Source organism: Giraffa tippelskirchi, chromosome 6, assembly GCF_054371585.1.
Source record: "Giraffa tippelskirchi isolate mGirTip1 chromosome 6, T2T-mGirTip1v1.2.pri, whole genome shotgun sequence".
Taxonomy (NCBI): domain Eukaryota; kingdom Metazoa; phylum Chordata; class Mammalia; order Artiodactyla; family Giraffidae; genus Giraffa; species Giraffa tippelskirchi.
The window spans coordinates 79,316,633-79,332,486 of NC_137280.1; the positions used below are offsets into that span (position 1 = coordinate 79,316,633).

A 15,854-nucleotide genomic window follows, 5' to 3' on the forward strand; every position below is an offset into this window, starting at 1 on the left:
CTACTAGAACTCAGTGCTACTTCAGGCCCTGAGCTCTGGTGGCCCATGGACTTGAGAACACAGCCCAAGCTCAATCCTTGCTGTCATCTCCCCAGGTCTCACCTGCCCCCTCCAGAAAGAGCCTATGAACACCTCCATCACAGACCACGGATGAGGACAGGACATGAGGGGTGCAGAGTGCACGCAGAATGACCTAGTGCATGCCTAACTCCAAGATCAGGGGTTTCTGAGCTAAGACTCCAACTTCAATCTCCACCCAGAGACATGAACTCATGTCAGGAGTGTGTGGCAGGGCCCTCCATAGCCCTGCCCTGGGATGTTTGTATGACTTCACAAGTGGCATAGTAGTGACTTTAGATCAGTATGTAACACTGGCCTAGACACAGCCTCAGAAGGCATACCAGGAAGGGCTAGACCAGTAGCAATACTGGAGGCTCAGGAAGGAAACTGGGCCATGTCCCATGGACACAGCTGTCAGCCTAGTGGACACCTCAGGAGCAGACAGAGGCCCAGCAAAGATCAGGAGCCAGAAGCCACCCTGTGGCCAGGCCCTGTTCATTTACCCTGTTCAGACTTCTCTCATTCCTCAGGGATGTGCCTGCACCCCTAGAGGCAATGCCCACTGTCCCAGCCTTGTTTGCAATTCTCAGGGACAGAGTGCCTCCCCACAAAGGCAGCTTTTGGTGGTACTGGACTTGCTGTTATTTTTACCTCTATAATACTCCTTAACGTGGGTACAGAAAAAACTTCCACTGAGTTTGGACATTTTAACTTTATCATATCATTGGTTGAATTTAGCCACTTTTCCTTGGTGAATGTCTCAACCTAGGAGTCAGCCATCCAGATGCCTGCCTGGTTACCCAGCCCAAAGTGTGCCCACATGTGGTGGAAGCCAGTGTCCCGACTGTGCCCAATTCCAAGTTGGGCTGCCCTTGTGGGCCTCTTTGGTGCCACCTGGGCTGGATGCTCAGGGCTGCACTGAATGTCTCCACCTGCCATCTGTCCCCAGAGCACCAGAGACTCTGGGTATGAATAGGAGCTCAGCCAGCAGGACACTGTCAGGGAGCATCTCACCGGGCAACAGTGTGTTCCCAACTCTTGACCCTTCAGCCCCTCCCGCTTCCTGGAAACTTCTCTTCTTCTCTCAGGCTCCAGCCCCTTACAGGGTGCCCACTCACTCCCTCGTCCCACCTCCCCTCTTCTCCAGCCTCACACTCCTATTCATTTCTACCAGAGTCATGAGTCACCTGCTTTAGGAGGGATCAGGCCGAGGGTACACTTGAGTGTCCCCTGATTCTGTACTAATGTCACCAATTCTCCTTAGCATTGGTCCCTGCTCTGAGCCACACATCATCCTAGGCCCTGGAACATGGCAGAGTCTCTGTCCCCACAGTCCCCATTGTAAGGAGTGACGTGTGCAGAGCTTTGCAAGGGAGGAAGATTGATGTTGAAGGCCTTGAGTCAGAAGAAAAGAGGAATCTGGAGAGGTGGGTGGAGGTAAGACCGAGAGGCTGGCATCCTATGGACCTAGGAGCCCAAATTAGAAGTTGGTTTCTTGTTTTAAAGCAAAGTTTAGAGAAAGCAGCAATGATCTTTGACTTGCATGTATGCTCTGAGAAACCCACTTCTTAAAGGAGCAAAACAGGACCCCCGGGGAGCTGGGTGATGCCTTGGTAGGAAGAGGCCGAGCTGCACCAGAGTGATGTGTGAGGTGCAGGAGAGGATAGCTTTGGAAGATGCCAGAAGGGCAGAGGAGTTCCACTCTTAGGAGGGTCCTTATTCAGGCTAGATATGCAGAAAAGTCCCTTTTCCTAAGTGGACTTCTATAAGAGCCAGTCCTAAAACCTGCTCTACCCACATTGCCTGAGGCCCAGGGCATTCTCAGTCCAGGAGCCCAAGTGCCAGGGGCAGAGCCTCGAGGACAAGAGAACAATGGGGCCATGGGGCCTGATCTACACCCAGGGAGGGGACTTCCTGACTTCCTCGGGTCTGGGAAGGGGCCACCGTCCAAATGGGAGAAGAAATAGTTGAGGAGAGAGGGGAGAGCAGTACTGGAAGCACCCAGGACTTGCTGATGGAGTGGCAACACTGGGCTCCTGGGGAGACAGAGGGACACCCCGAGTGGGTCAGCCAGGACACCCAACCCTGTCAGCGTCCTCAGACATACAGAACCCATGAAGTCAGGGTTCACTGTCTGCAGGGGGAACCAAGAGAGCAGCTTCCAGCACAGACACGGCCCTCCCTCACCCCAACATGGACCCCTCAGGCCGCTTGTCTCTAGCAGCACCAAGCCACCTCTTGAGGCCGGGCACTCAGCCCAGATAATCTGTAAGAGGCAGCATCTGAGGCGCCAGCCAGTGCCCATGTCCTGGGGTCCGCCCCACCAGATGTCCACATGCAGGTTCATAGCAGGAACTGAAGTATCACCAGGAAGGAGGCCTGCCCCTGAGTGGCCCCTGAGTGAGGCCCAGGTGCCTTGAGCCACCGGGCAGAGAGCCTGGGCCAGGCTGCTCTGCAGACTTCTCTCAGCGAAGAGTAGCGGCCATGGCACCCTGAGGCTGGGTGGCCCTGGGCCAGGCACTGCCCCTTTGGGCCTTAGTTTCTTATTTGTGACTTGCTACATTGCCACCTTGATGATGAGATAACAATTTAAATGTCCCTAGGAGTGACCACACTAAGGAGGTCCTCACCAATTCATGTCCTTCAAAGCAACATTAATTCAGCTTGGAAAGACCCTGTCTGCAGTGGTACCCAACATCAGCACCTACATTGACTCACTCTCCTGCTCATCATCCAGATACCCACTGTGCCATCCACCCACCCATCTGTCCACCCTTCCATCTATCCACACCCATGCATGCATCCATCCGTCTATCCATATATCTACCTATCCATGCGTGTGTGTGTGTTAGTTGCTCAGCCGTGTCCAACTCTCTTTGCAACCCCATGGACTATAGCCCGCCAGGCTCCTCTGTCCAAGGAATTTTGCAGGCAAGAATACTGGAGTGGGTTGCCCTTTCCTTCAGGGGATCTGCCCAACCCAGGGATTAAACCCAGGTCTCCTGAATGGCATATGGATTCTTTACCGTCTGAGCCACCAGCGAAGCCCTGTATCCACATACAAACATACCTCCATTTCCCCACCCATCCCCCCATGGCAGAATAAATGGGAACTCAGCCACCCATAAATACCCCTCTCAGGAATCACAGAGACTTTGGGGGGCTGCAGACAAAGGATGGGGACAGAGTTATTCTCAGCTAGTTGGTTAGGGCTTCGGTAGGAGAACAGACAGGGAGTGGAAAGCCTATTTTTAGGACGATTAGGGTCAAGATGACATTAATAGAAGAAAATGTATCCCTTGTATGAGACCAAAGTGGCACCTTCTGGAAGTCAGTGAGCCTCATCTGAGGATCTGCTAGAGCAGCTGGTTACAGCCACCACTGCGAGTGACTGGTCCCTGGCCTGGTCCACAGCAGAATGAGCACACCTCTGTCTCTTTAGATCCAGATGGAAACACCCTTACTTCCCAGCCGTAGCTAGAGGAGGCAAAGTTTGTCATAAGCCCAGTGAGGGGGTGGAGGGTAGGGGCTGAGGGATACTGACAGGGAAATACAAAGGGGCTAAGAGAAGAATTCAGAGAGGTTGAAGAGACAGAATTGACAGCTTTGGAAGGGGGTAAGGAAGCATCTTTGAAAGCCTCAGTCAACCTCCATGAGGCATGAGGTCCAGTTAGGTCAGAATATCTCCCAGGGTGATGTCCATCAGAGCTGGTTTGTGTGGATCAGTACAGTCAGGCATGGACACCCCAGAAGGAGGTCTGCCCACCCTGGGCACTGATGGGTACCATGGTTCCCTCCATGGCCTGTGAGAGATGGGAATAACAGAAGGGATTGTTATTAAACCCTTGGGTTTGAAGCTGTTGAATAAGCTTCAAAGAGTCCTCACTTTGGAATGGCAGGGAGTACCTCTCTGTATGGGTGGGCTCTGGGCTGGGACGAGCCTTGGGGTTTGACCTACCAACTCCCACTGCTCAGCTGGCAGGGGGCTGCTCCCAGCCCCTGTGTGCAGAGGCAGCACAAGGCGCTAGTCAGTGGGGGACCTTCCGGTCCTGAGGGGCACTAAGGTATAAGGAGAGACCAAGGAGACCCTGCAGACACACCTGGAACTGGCTGGAGGCCCTGGCAGGTCACCAACATTCTCGGAGCTGCCTTTCTCCTGATTTATAAGGGTGATGCCACTCCACATAAGGAACCACTGCTGACCACACCTTCAGTCCATGAATTGTAGGAGTCCACTCTAGCTCAGACTGAAACAGGTAAGCTGTATTTAATTATACCGGACACAATTTGGCCACTTGAGCGGTGCAACAGTGGGTCTGAGGAGAGCAGCTTGTCCCTCCAGCCTGAGACAGTGTCTGAGGGGTCTGCTGGCTGCCAGGCACCTGGCTGGAAAGGCAGAATCTCATTCTTTGCTTAAGCCATAGCCCATCACTTTTACCAGTGCAGTGCACCCCTTTCACACGTCCACCCTCCCCACAGCAGGGCTCTGAGAGAAGGACGGCCCTGCACAGGGGAGGGGAAGAAGGAAGTAGTTGAGGGAGCCAGATAAATATTGACCCAAGGGAAGGTGCCCATGGAGGCAGCAATAGACATGCTGGTTACATAGTCCAGAGCCCAGGGCACAGATGAATGAGCCATGAGGAAGGGGAGGAGCCAAAGTGGGCATTGGCAGAGATTCACGGTGTGCCCATGGGGAGGGCCACGCAGCTCCAAGCCCAGCAACCTTTCTGCTCTGGCCCTCCCCCACCCTGCTTATCATCAGCTGCTCTGACCTGCACAAGAGAGAACCCTGAAGCCTTGCTGGGATGGCCTCGTCTGGGCCCCCAGGAGGGCCCTGGCCATGACTGCCTGAGTTGTGGTGACTACTCAGGACAAGAGAGGCATGGATCTTCTCCTGGTTGGTTGGTGTGGCAAGTCCTGGTCCACGAGGATGTCCCTGGGAGGGGACAGCATAGCCATAAGGGCAGGGGGAGTCTCTGAGACCAGGCTATGGCAAAGGGGCCTCAGGATTCTGGGGACCAACTCAGGACTGCCCTTCCATCCCCAACTTCCTGGGGAAAGGAGCACCAAGGAATGAGGCAAGGCACCATGGGGGCTGTTTCCAGGCTTGTATGTGCACTGGCTCAGAGACTGATGCAGGAGTTTATACTTGAGGAACATCACAGATATGAGGAGACTACACCATAGTGAGTTACTGTAAAAAAAAAAAAAAAAACTGTGGGCATCAAGAACCCTCCAATGATGTACAGTAAGCACAAGGCTCCAGCTGCCCACTGGTGTGAAAGGCAAAGCTTGTAACCCTCAGTGAGAAGTAGAATTGGTGTCCATAATCTGTTCCGGTTTGCTTAATAGTTTACTTAGCCAGATTCTCAGACAGGGCTCAGAAACACAGATGCTGGTCTAACAGAAAGAGAATGAGAACAGAATAAGGGACCTCTTGGGACCTCAGGGGCAGGGAGTGGCTTGCAAGGTAGCCTCAGCCCAGTGTGAAGGAGCCATTGGCCCCTGTCACAACACAGGGACCACTGCCAGATGCCCTCTCCAGGTATTTGCTGAAGTCAGAGCCACAGAGGAGGCCCAGGCAGAGGTGGCTGGCACCTGCCCCTTGGCTTCCTGTGGAAGCACTCCATCTGAGCGCCTGGCTCCCAGGTCAGGTTAGCCCCATGGTCTGCCTCAGCCCCCAAATCTGGGATTTGAACTTCACCTGGGACTGCCAAAGTTGCCCAGGACAGGCGGGTCATGCCATCTGCAAGAGGGGCATCTCTGTGTCACCCCAGCCCTCTGCCAGCAGGAGGAAGGCGTGCAGGACCCAGATCCAGGAGGCCCAGGTGGATACTGATGTCTTCTGCTCACCTCTCCAAGTTAGTGGAGGTGATGGAATTCCACTTGAGCTATTTCAAATCCTAAAAGATGATGCTGTGAAAGTGCTGCACTCAACATGCCAGCAAATTTGGAAAACTCAGCAGTGGCCACAGGACTGGAAAAGGTCAGTTTTCATTCCAATACAAAAGAAAGGCAATGCCAAAGAATGTTCAAACTACTGCACAATTGCATTCATGTCACAAGCTAGCAAAGTAATGCTCAAAATTCTCCAAACCAGGCTTCAACAGTATGTTAACCGTGAACTTCCAGATGTTCAAACTGGTTTTAGAAAAGGCAGAGGAATGAGAGATCAAATTGCGAGCATCCGCTGGATCATCAAAAAAGCAAGAGAGTTCCAGAAAAACATCCATTTCTGCTTTATTGACTATGCCAAAGCCTTTGATTGTGTGGATCACAATAAACTGTGGAAAATTCTTACAGAGATGGGCATACCAGACCATCTGACCTGTCTCTTGAGAAACCTGTATGCAGGTCAGGAAGCAACAGTTAGAACTGGACATGGAAAAACAGACTGGTTCCAAACAGGAAAAGGAGTACGTCAAGGCTGTATATTGTCACTCTGCTTATTTAACTTACATGCAGAGTACATCATGAGAAACGCTAGGCTGGAAGAAACACAAGCTGGAATCAAGATTGCTGGGAGAAATATCAATAACCTCAGATATGCAGACGACACCACTCTTATGGCAGAAAGTGAAGAAGAACTAAAAGAGCCTCTTGATGAAAGTGAAAGAGGAGAGTGAAAAAGTTGGCTTAAAGCTCAACGTTCAGAAAACTAAAATCATGGCATCTTCTCCCATCACTTCATGGGAAATAGATGGGGAAACAGTGGAAACAGTGTCAGACTTTATTTTTTTGGGCTCCAAAATCACTGCTGATGGTGATTGCCACCATGAAATTAAAAGACGCTTACTCCTTGGAAGGAAGGTTATGACCAACCTAGATAGCATATTGAAAAGCAGAGACATTAGTTTGCCAACAAAGGTTCATCTAGTCAAGGCTATGGTTTTTCCAGTGGTCATGTATGGATGTGAGAGTTGGACAGTGAAGAAAGCTGAGCGCCGAAGAATTGATGCTTTTGAAGTGTGGTGTTGGAGAAGACTCTTGAGAGTCCCTTGGACTGCAAGGAGATCCAACCAGTCCATCCTAAATGAGATCAGTCCTGGTTGTTCATTGGAAGGACTGATGTTGAAGCTGAAACTCTAATACTTTGGCCACCTCATGCGAAGAGTTGACTCATTGGAAAAGACCCTGATGCTGGGAAGTATTCGGGGCAGGAGGAGAAGGGGACGACAGAGGATGAGATAGTTGGATGGCTTCACCGACTCAATGGACACGGGTTTGGGAGTTGGTGATGGACAGGGAGGCCTGGCGTGCTGCGATTCACTGGGTCACAAAGAGTTGGACACGATTGAGCGATTGAACTGAACTGAACTGAACTGAGTGAGTAGAAATACAATTGATTTTTGTATATTGATATTGTTATTGTGTAATCTTGCAGAATTTATCTGTTAATCCTAACAGGTTTTAATATTTTCTATGTACAAGATTATGTTACCACAAATATAGTTTTTCTATATAGTTTTACTTCTTCCTCTCCAATCAATTCCACTTATATTACCAGATTCATCAGCACACTGTTGTTTATGGGATTCCATAATAATCCTTTTTATTCTGTAGGGTTGGAAGTAATGTATCCATTTCATCTCTGATTTGTGTAATTTGTTATTTTTTCTGAACAGTATAGTTAAAAGCCCATCAATTTTGTTGATCTTTCCAAAGAATAATATATGCCATATGGTATTACAAACAATAAGAAATGTGTTTTATTTCATTTTCTTAACTAATTTCCCTGGGCTAGAACATCTAATACAACATTGACTAGAAGTGTTAAGAGTGGACTTTTCTTTTTTTCCTGATCTTCAGGGGAAAGTTTTCATTCATTCACCATTAAGCAGAATGTTAGCTGTGGGTTCTTTGTAAGTGCTTTTAATCAGGTTAAGGAAGTTCTCTTCCATTTCTAGTTTGGCAAGTGGGTTTTTTTTTGTTGTTGTTATTTTCAATGAAAGAGTCTAAATTTTGTCAAATAACTTTTCTGTGCCTATTGAAATAATCCTGTCATATTTTCCTTTGCCTTTTGATGTTATCATTATTCAGTCATGTCCAATTCTTTGCAAACCCATTAACGGTAGCACACTAGGCTTCCCTGTCTTTCACTATCTCCAAGAGTTTGCTCAAACTCATGTCCAGTCAGTCAGTGAGGTCATCCAACTATCTCAGCCTCTATTGCCCCCTTCTCCTCCTACCCTCAATCTTTACCAGCAATCATGGTCTTTTCCAGTGATTTGGCTCTTTGCATAAGATGGCCAAAATACTGGAGCTTCAGCTTCAGCATCAGTCCTTTTAATGAATATTCAGGATTGATTTCCTTTAGGATTGACTAGTTTGATCTCCATGTTGTCCGAGACTCTCAAGTCTTCTCCAACACCACAGTTCAAAAGCATCACTCCTTTGACACTCACCCTTCTTTATGGCCCCTTTCTTACATCCATACGTGACTACTGGAAAAACCACAGCCTTGACTAGACGGACTTTTGTTGGCAAAGTAATGTCTCTGCTTTTTAATATGCTGCCGAGGTTTGTCATAGCTTTTCTTCCAAGGAGCAAGCATCTTTTAATTTCATGGCTGCAGTCACCATCTGCCGTGATTTTTGGAGCCCAAGAAAACAAAGTCTATCACTGTTTCCATTGTTTTCCCATTTATTTGCCATGAAGTGATGGGACCAGATGCCATGATCTTTATTTTTTGAATGAGTTTTAAGCCAGCTTTTTCACTATCTTTTTCACTTTCATCAAGAAGCTCCTTAGTTCCTCTTCGCTTTCTGTCATTAGAGTGGTGTCATCTGCATATCTGAGGTTATTGATATTTCTCCTGGCAATCTTGATTCCAGCTTATGATTCATTCAGCCCAGCACTTCACATGATGTACTCTGCATATAAGTTAACAAGCAGGGTGACAATATATGGCCTTAAAGTACTCCTTTCCAAATTTTGAATCAGTCCATCATTCCATGTCTGGTTCTAACTGTTGTTTCTTGACATGCATACACATTTCTCAGGAGGCTGGTAGCCAAGTGGTCTGGTATTTCCATCTCTTTTAAGAATTTCCCAGTTTGTTGTGATCCACACAAAGGCTTTATCATAGTTAATGAAGCATATTTGGGTGTGTGTGTGGGGGATTCCCTTGCTTTTTCTATGATCCAACAGATGTTGGCAATTTGATCTCTGGTTCCTCTGCCTTTTCTAAATCCAGCTTGTGCATCTGGCAGTTCTTGGTTCACATACTGCTGAAGCTTATCTTGAAGGATTTTGAGCATTACCTTGCTAGCATGCGTCATAAGTGCAGCTGGTATTGCCTTTATTTGGAATTGGAATGAAAAGTGACCCTTTCCAGTCCTATGGCCACTGCGCTTTTCCAAAATTTGCTGGCATATTGAGTGCAGCACTTTCACAGCATCATTGTTTAGGATTTGAAATAGCTCAGCTGGAATTCCATCACCTCCATTAGCTTTGTTGTAGTAATCTTTTTGCATGCATTATAGTCTATTACATTAATTGGGGATCATAAGCCAACTTTGCATTCCTGGGATAAATCCTACTTTGTCATCTTTTAACATTTTGCTGGATTGTTTTGCTAAATTAAGAATTTTGTTATCTATATTCCTATGTGATGTTAGCTTCTGGTTTTGGTATTAGGGTAATATTGGCCTCACAGAATGAGTTAAGTGTTTCTTCTTCAAATTTTTGGAAGAGTTTGTGAAGAATTGTTATTTTTCTTAAAATTCACCAGTGAAGCCATCTGGGTCTGGGATTTTCTTTTCATAGCTTTTTTTTTTCATTATTAATTCAATCTCTTTCCTGAAGTTTATTCAATTTTTTCTATTTCTTCTTGAATCAGTTTTTTGATAGCGTGTCTTTCTAGGAATTTGTCTGTTAGTTGATTCATTTACAATAGTATTCCATAATAATCCTTCTTCTGTAAATTTGGTAGTAATGCTCTCCTTTATTGATTTCACTAATTTGAGTGTTCTTTGACCAATTTTGCTGATCTTTCCAAAGAACCAAATTTTGTTTTGTTCCTTTGTCATTTGTCTTCTTATTCTCTATTTCTTTATTTTCTGCTCTAATCATTAGTTTCTTTCTTATGCTTCCATGGGGTTTACTTTGCTCTTTGTTTTCCAGTGTCTTAAACTGAAAGGTTAGGGTTCTTATTTTTTCTTTAATCTAGACTTTTATACCTATAAATTTCCCTTTATGCAGTTTTGACTGCATCTCACCAGGTTTGGTATATTCTTTTTCATTTATTTCAAATTGTTGCTAATTTCTCTTTTTTCATTTGACCCTTCGGTTTTTAGGAGTGTATTGTTTAATTCCCATATATGTCCAAAGTTCCATACATTTCCAAACTATCTAACTTCATTATGATTGGAGAATGTACTTTTCATTTTAGTTCTTTTAAAATTTTGAAGCATGTTTTTGATGTAGCCTATGGAATATTGAAGTCCCATGTGCACTTGAGAAGAACATGTATTCTGGTGTGGAGTGTTCTACAAGTACCTGTTAGATCTAGTTGCCTTGCAGTGTTGTTCAAGTCTCCTGTTTGTTGATCTCCCTGGTTCTATCCATTGAAAGTGTGTTAGTTGCTCAGTCGTGTCTGACTCTTTGTGATCCATGGAATTCTCTAGGCAAGAATACTAGAGTGGGTGGGTAGCCATTCCCTTCCCCAGGGGATCTTACCAATCCAGGGATCAAACCGAGGTCTCCTGCATTGCAGGCAGATTCTTTACCATCTGAGCCACCAGGGAGTGGGGTATTAAAAGTGTCTGGGCTTCCCTTGTAGCTCAGTGGTAAAGAATCTGCCTGCAAGCCCCTGGAGAAGAAAATGGCAATCCATTCCAGTATTCTTGCCTGGAAAACCCCATGGACAGAGGAACTTGGTGGGGTACAGTCCATGGGGTCACAAAGAATCTGACAAAACTTAGTGACTAAACAGCAACAATAATTACAGTGTCCAACTATCACTGTTGAATTGTCCATTATCCCGTCAGTTTGCTTCATGTAGTTTGGAGGTGCTTATCATTGGTGCTGCTCATTGTTTTAAAATGCCCCCTTTTATTTCTAATAACATATTTTGTTTTTAAGCCTATTATATGTTAGCGTAGCCACTCTAACTTTCTGATAGTCTGTTTGCCTGACACCTTTTCCCATCCTTTTACTTTCACTATTTGTATCTTTAAATCTACAGTATGTCTCCTATACACAGCAAATAGTTGGATCATGTTTATCTTTACCCAGTCTGATCTTTTGTGTTTTGATAGGAGCAATCCATTCACATTTAATATTATTGGACTTAGGTCCACCATTTTACTTTTATTCAGTGTCTCATGCTTTTTTTGTTGTTGTTCATTTATTCCTTTTTGAGTTAAGTATTTTCCAGTGTAACACTTTAAGTTTTTATAAATTTTGCTCTCAATTTCATAATTGAGTTCATAGTTGAAAAAGAAGACTCGTATATCCAAATTTCTTGAAACATACTTGTTTTCCTACAACTGAATCAACTACTTGAAAATCATTAAGACATTCTTTTTGGATCCATAGTAACAAATATTTTTTAGAAGAACCTATTTAACTTTTTAGCAAAAGGTTATCAATTTTTCTCCAAATTAGTAACTTTTCAATTACCAATCCTTGTCAACTCTAAAGTAAATCAAATTTTAAAAGGTATTTGCATAATTTGTAAAGAAACTCTAAACTTCTTTAATATCAACAGTGTTCTTCAAATTTTTCTGGTAGCTTTTGTTGCAAATTTACAAGATGCCTGATTACCATGAAAATTTTTACATAATGTCAGAAAGTATGCACAATCAGCATTTCTTGATCTGTATCATGATGCTTCAACATAAATTTTTGTACCTGGCTGTGAATGTGACAGGTTTTTCCTTTCCTTGGAGTTTCAGTATTGGTTTACTAATATACTCTGTGATATAGGCAAAAAAATGTGTATTATACTGACATGTTTTGCTTTTGATTACTGGATATTTGGCAAGAAAATCCAAAACTGGGATTAACAGAACAATAAATCATTGTTAGAAATTAACAACTCAACCAATGAGCATTAAGAAAGACAAGATCATTAAATTGTCTTTTATCACAAACTGGTTATGGCACTTGGATTTGAAACTATATACCAATCAAGTTTTAACAATCGTGACGCTCTTCAAAGAGTCTGTTTCAGAAAACTTATTTGCAATAAGCATCACTAGATGAAACAAAACAGTAAAAGAAATCCAGGCTTATTAAAAAAATCATCAGAAATCCAGGCTTTTAACCTGACATAGCAGAAACACTTTCTGTAGTGATAGAAACCTCTTTCTTCATATCTAGCAAAATTCTTCAGCAGATGTCAAAGATGCAAAAACATGCCACAAGTGATTCTTTTTAGGCTGAGAATTCACCTTTAAGACAAAGCATACGAAGTGTTAACTGAGCAGTGTCTTTTACATCATAGTTCATCTAAAGCTAAAAAAAATATTGGGTTGGCCCAGAAGTTCATTCAGGTTTTTCTGTAACATCTTAAGGAAAAACCCAAACATTTGGGGCAACCCAGTACTTTCAATTTTGAATTAACTAATCTTTAGTACTATCAGAAAGGTCTTATAATCTATAGGTAATCTGCTTAACTGAATATATTTCATTTTTGTAAAACATTATCTTTTCCGCAATTTCCAACAAGATTTCCATAATATAAACCATAAACTCATCAAAAATGTTTTTTCTTTGCTAGAGTACAAGATCTTTTTTAGCTAGCCAAGTATATAAGTTCTTATCCTCTTACTCTGTTGGACTTTCAATTCTAATTTCAGGTGATTAATTTCATCCATACTTTTTTGACTGTTAAAACACTAAACCCAATATGCATTTGAACAAAATATATCTTAATATTGTTCATTTTATTACATTTTTTTTGCATAAAAGTTTTTTCTGGTAAAAAAATTATTATTAATATTTCACTGTAAAATTTATATCTCACAGTCTTTTCCAGTTGTGGTACTAGCTCAGTTCTATATTAGTAGAACTGATTTTAAATTTAGCAATGTGTTCATATTTATTTTTGAACTAGAAAAAATAATTTAATGATATCAAAATGAATATAGGTATCTCAATTACCAATTGTGATTCACAAAGGCAGTGGCTTGTGCTGCTTGCATGAAGCATTCAGATGAACACATTATTACTTTGGTTAGTAAATCATTGTTAGAACCAGTTCTTTGACTTCAACTGGTGATGTGTTTATGTGTAGTATGAACAAGCACAGTGCAAGAGATAAAGGGAAATATGGTCCTATCAAAATTGTTTCATTTAACAGAAAGCATTTTACAGCTCCATTCACACTAGCCATATTTCAAGTGCTCAAACACCATGTGGTTAGAAGGTACCATATTGAACAGTCTAATTCATTGCATGAGGGGAAACAAGTGGGTTTAGAATGGCTGGATTCCTTCCATGTTAAGGGTTCTTTTATTGAAATATCTTTTAAAGAATAATCTTACCTAGTAATCTAGATTTAAAAAAGTCTTTTTATACATACGGCATTTTCCAAGGACATAAAAAGCCTAGAGGAAACAGGCTAAAACAATCAAATTAGCATCAAGTGCTATCTTCTATTATTTTCCAGAATTACTTAACTGTCTGGTAGAGGCACACTGGATCTCTTCTGCAGACTAAAATCTGAATGAATTATAATTGGAAATGAAGTAAAATGAAACTTGAGAAAAAAATGTTTGACTAAATGTTGTCAGGCCAGTAAAGGGCCTGAAAAATAAGGGCCTTGGTGGTAAAGACATAAGAGATATTGAGTCAGGGTTTTTCTAATGGAAATAATGAATGAATGGACAAAATTCACTTACCTGTCTTTTCTCCCACAAGTAAAGCAGGAATCAAGTTTCTCACTGATTCTATTTCCTAAATATGTCAAATCTCCTTGCTACTCTTACTGCCCTGCAATCTCTCCTCAGCTTATCATCTGACAAATGGACCACAAGAGAACCAGCTAACAGTCATTGTTTTAATTCACCCTCCACGGTACTGCTAGAAGGACCTTTCTAGAACACAAACTGGGTAATGCTACTCCCATTGAAAATCCTTTGTGGCTCTTTACCACCACCTACAGGATGAAATTCAAACTTCAGTACATGCTTCAAAGTTCAAAGATGCCCACTGTGTTCCAGACAATACACTAGGGCACTTTCCACTGAAAGATCCTCACCGTGTTAACATAACACATGTTAATTAATACAGCTCCTATTAGTCATACAGTAAACAAGCTCTTAGTCCTTTAAAACCAGCTTGATAGTCACCTCTGGAAGACTTTATTGACCCATGTAGACAGAAATTTGCTCCCTTCATACCTGGTATATCTTTAGCACATATTACACTAGATTATAATGACCCATGAACAACTTAAAGCCAGAGGACATGTCTGATAAATCTCTATTTCCAATGTAAACATAGGGTCGAAAAGAAGCAATTCTAAATAAGTATTGATCAGTATGTATGTATGTGTTAGTCACTCAGTAGTGTCTGACTCTTTGCAACCCCATGGACTATAGCCCACAAGGCTCTTCTGTCCATGGAATTCTCCAGGCAAGAATACTGGAGTGGGTTGCCATTCCCTTCTCCAGGGGATCTTCCTGACCCAGGGATCGAACCCGGGTCTCTTAAGTTGCAGGCAGATTCTTCACCGTTTGAGCTACCAGGGAAGCCCACTGATCAGTATAGTACTAGTCACGTTGATCAGTATAGCAGGAAAAGTAGATTAATGAAAACTGATTCATCAAATGAGACCAAGTACACACAGTTCTCTCACTCATCAGGTCTGTTCAAAGTCACCACTAGGAAGCATCATGTTAATGGAGAGGGGAGAAAGTTATTTCCCATATAAAGCTTGGAATGTGAGCACATACCCCTCACATCCTCATCACTATGAATATTAAAAGGAAAGCAAGTCTGACGATTTTGCAGATTTCTTCTGCCTGAATTTGATCACACCAGCATCCCTTTTCAATGTCTTTCATGGACCATACTTTCAAGAATTACACAAAGCTTGGGGAAAAAAAATTACTAGCAGGATTGCCATGAAGGGGAGATACCAAAATCACCAGGGCTACAGGGATGACAGTCAAAAGCCATTAATTAATTAATTAATGAAGCAGTCTCTGGAGACCCCATAGCTTAAACTCACTTTACTGGTAAGCCTGAAAAGTATCTGGCAGTAAGAGCTCTTGGGATCACTTACAGTCATGTTGGTATAGAGAACAAAGTTTCTCATGACAGGCCCAAAATAATTCAATAGCTTTTGAATAGATTCGAGTTATTTGAAGTGTGCAGTTCAAAGAAAATGAGAAAATGGACATCTCCCTACTCATTTGATTTAAAATGTTAATGTTGCTAAAGTAACTGTAGAAGCTGGTCTTCAGTCACCTTGTAATCCCAGAGATCTTTCTTCATATCTAGCAAAATTCTTCTGTTATAGAGGTAAAATTATATATTAAGGATTATGTAGAAAATGCCTGCTTTAAAAACTGGACATCTCAGCAAACATTTTATCTAAATTGTGCTGTATTTTTAAAGGATTTTTTTCCCAGCCTCTACATAAAAACTTTACATTGATTTATTAAAGAAGTAGTTTCTAAAAAGTAAATAGACGTAATGCTCTGAAGAGCTGAGAAATCAGACATTTTAAAAGTTTATATATACAACAAAATATACATGTAACAATTAAAACATTTAATTAATTAGTATAACCCCACCAATACAATGTTTGCTCTTGTATTTAAAAGCATTTATTCAAA

At 42.8% G+C, this 15,854-nt stretch overlaps 1 long non-coding RNA gene across 1 annotated transcript; it reads right to left on the minus strand.

Moving 5' to 3' along the window:
- Positions 1-11,432: 11,432 nt before the first annotated feature.
- LOC145509223 (uncharacterized) lies at positions 11,433-14,683 on the minus strand. The gene is made up of 2 exons (XR_014055929.1): positions 13,911-14,683; positions 11,433-12,458 (listed from the first exon to the last, which is right to left on the minus strand). It is a non-coding gene; the product is annotated as an uncharacterized LOC145509223 (long non-coding RNA).
- Between the last annotated feature and the right edge of the window lie 1,171 nt (positions 14,684-15,854).